This window comes from Ochotona princeps, chromosome 19 (genome assembly GCF_030435755.1).
Source record: "Ochotona princeps isolate mOchPri1 chromosome 19, mOchPri1.hap1, whole genome shotgun sequence".
Classification (NCBI taxonomy): Eukaryota; Metazoa; Chordata; class Mammalia; order Lagomorpha; family Ochotonidae; genus Ochotona; species Ochotona princeps.
In genome coordinates this window covers 13,415,609-13,419,081 of record NC_080850.1, presented here as the reverse complement: position 1 = coordinate 13,419,081, position 3,473 = coordinate 13,415,609, and the positions used below count along the sequence as shown (strand labels likewise).

The 3,473-nt window shown below is 36.5% G+C and overlaps 1 pseudogene; it reads left to right on the top strand.

The window, feature by feature from the left end:
• The first annotated feature begins 1,323 nt into the window (after positions 1-1,323).
• On the top strand, positions 1,324-1,896 carry LOC101529952 (PRELI domain containing protein 3B-like; annotated as a pseudogene).
• Positions 1,897-3,473: the final 1,577 nt, after the last annotated feature.

Here is a 3,473-nt window from a genome sequence, read left to right as displayed (position 1 = left end):
CTATTAGAAAAAGATATTAATGACAGGATGGTTTGAAACATAATGGGAAATCATCAATCTCTGTCTAAAACAGAAATTATAGGAACTAAGTGAAAGTGTACTACATCTCTCCTGTAAAACCTTGAGTATGATGTTTACATATCCATCTAAGCATAAAAAATATTTATTATCAAAATTACTGAACTTTGGATAGTGGTTATAATCACTTGATTTCCAAGCTTCTGTTGTTATTCAACAAGAAGCTACCCAATATAATTGGAAAGCACTGTAGTATACAAAATATCTCTCATTTGTGGAAAAACAATTTATTTGCAACAGCACTGCTCCTTTCATTTATTTTAAGGGGGGCAGGAATGCAATTTGGATTATCCAGACACAAGGTTTTATATCGTTCCTCAAGCTGGGTATCAACATTTTGTAGCAGGGAAAAACGTGTATTCAAGCAGCAAATTATTTGCATACAGTGTCCTGTGTGTTTTCTTGTTTTGTTTTTGTTTTCTGGCAAATGCTAAAGTCATACTTGAAACTGGGAGAAGATTGTTGTATCTAGAAATGATGACTGTCAATCTGTAATTCTGTCTTGTTGCTGTAACAGTACTATCTGATACAATGGTTACAACAAGAAAAGGAAGGTATGGATAGAGGATTAGATCGTCCTGAAATCTCTGAGCAGGGGAGAGAATCCAGGCACCTGATTCCAATAATTAGAGATTCAGAAGTATATAGGAAGTACCAAGTGTGTGTTCACAGAGAAAATCAGTTTTGTTTCAAAACCAAGGCACAGAAGCCTACCCATAATTTTATCAGATGCTTAATGGAAAAATTACTTAATATGTCAAAGTTTGAACTCTAAAGTCAGAAATGTCTGGAATTAAATCTTCACTATGCCTGCCTTGGCTTATAATTTGGATGAATTATTTAATATCTCAACCTCTGTTTGTTCATAGGCAATATGAGGTTACTAATACCTCCTCAGAGATTGCTTATGAAGCTTTGAATTAATATATGTAAACAATATAGCTACTCTACAAATATTAATGTCTTTAGATCATCTTTTAAAGAAGAAATTGGGGAACTTATTATCTGAAATAAATAACAATCTGAAGGCACTTCAAATGGAAAAGTACAATTTAAAAGTTGAGTTTCTTTTGGTGCAAAAAATGTTCTTAAATTCATGTAATGCTTTACCATGATATTATTTTTCCATTGAATTTTCGAAGACTTCTCATATGCATGGATTTAAAATATGTTTTGCACCAGAGATTAAACCTATATTTAAATTCATGTTCCATCCTCCCAGATATCACCCAGGCTTCTGATACCATGAAGATCTGGGCCTCAAATTTCAAAACACATCTCTGACCACTCAAGGGAAACCATTGGAATAGCCAAAATGAAAATGACCCAAAGTTGGTGAACCCAAGTGTGGTTGGAGTAGATGTACTGGACAGACACATAGATCTCTCTGGGAGGACGCATAACCATGGACATCTCAGCACCAAGTGGACCCTGCCTCCCATTGTGAAGTCTCTCATTGACACAGCAAGAACCAAAACACATGTGCAAGAACATTCTGTGGTTGATCCTGTAGAAAGAACAATGGATCTCAAATCTATTTATATTCATTTACAAATACAATTTCAGCAGCAGATTTATATACAAACCACATCCTCAGGACCCAGAAAAAGCTATAAGCCATAATCTCTGTGAAAGGAGTCAGCCTCGGCAGTTACCTTGAAGGACTGATTATAAATATGGTCTTCAAACGCTAATAAAGGCCAAGAAGCAATGGAGTGGACAATACATAAATTACAAGTTGAGATGGAGGAACTGATGCCATCGGCAAGAGGAAGCATAGAAGCTCCGATGGCGACAGCAGCATTTGCAGAGAAATGATAATGAGAACCAATGTTCTTCATCACTCCCCAAACTCTCCAGGCCAGTGTTTTTAAAAATGTATAACCATATTTTGGGCCCAGCATGAGAGCCTAGTGCCTAAGTCCTCGCCTTGCATCTGCCAGAATCTCATATGAGTACTGGTTCGTGTCCCGGCTGCTCCCTTCCCATCCAGCTCTCTGCTTGAGGCCTGGGAAAGCAGCAGAGGATGGCCCAAAGCCTTGGGACCCTGCACCTGAATGGCAGACCTGGAAGAAACTCCTGGCTTTGGATTGGCTCAGCTGCGGTCATAGAAGCCACTTTGGGTAGTTACAGTAGACATAAGATCTTTCTCTCTTTATCTCCCTTTCTCTATAAATCTGCTTTTCAAATAAATACATAAGTAGATAGATAAATAAATAAATAAATCCTTGAGAAATGTATGATCATATTTTAGCTTTTTAATAAGCTGGATTAAGACTATGTGACTTTTGGTCAAATAAAAGGATGTAGGGCTTTTAAATCAAGAGGATCCTCAGAAATTAATGTTTCCTAAAGTGAGTATTTTGATTCTCCTAAGGCAGGATGTAAGGCTTTTATCACACTGAAACTCCACCTGGCTTTGAACCAAAGCCTGTATAAAATAGAACCACCTTTTCCATATACATTATTGCACAACTGCTGAAAAATTCAATGCTTGCATGAGGAAAATTAGTGTAAAAGTAGAAACCATACAGTTTTAAAAGACATTGATTTCTATAAAATAACTTGCTCTGATGAAAACCGTGGTTTTGATTTGTTACTTGCATGATATTTTGGAGTGAGTATTTAGTATTAAAAGAATATATGACAGCAGTGAAAATATATAATTTTGTTACATTAAAGAATGCTGTATTGATTTGTCAAATTTTGTAACTTGGTAAAGGTATTCCGTTACAGTGCTTTGTGATTTAATAATCTATATTGTGGGATGAGTGCATTTACTGAAGAAATTAGGTTATTCTTTGAGTGTTGCAGCACTATAAACTGAAAAAGAAATTTAAGTTCATTTGTGTCAACCAGTAAAAACTTACTGTTGTCCTGTTACATGTATTCAAAGTACTGAGCGTTACAGAATATTTAAAAAGTTGTGTATTTGGGGCAGATTAAGCCACAGTTAGTGATGCCAGTGTCCCATCTGAGAGTGCTGGTTCAATCCCTGGCTGTTCTGCCTCCTGGTCAGCTGCCTGTGCTTAAAGAGGCAGCAGTAGATGGTCCAATGGCTCATCTGCCTGCCATTTATCTTGTAAGCTGAAATGGAGTTCCTAGTTTCTGACTTCAGCCTGGTATAGCCCTGCTGTTGTAGCTGTTTGGGGAGTGAACAATCAGATGGAAGATAACTCCTCTCTCTTTTTTTCTTTCTCTCTGATGATCTGACTTTCCAATAGATAATGAAATTTTCTAAAACTATAATTTACCACATCAATAACAAACTCATAGAAGTCATGAATTAAATTGGAAGCATCAGAAAAAGTAAAAAGGAGTTTCTGGAAGAAGGACCCTGATGTAATAGGAGCTGAATCAATCAGAATGAATGAACAGATAAGACAGAAACCAGG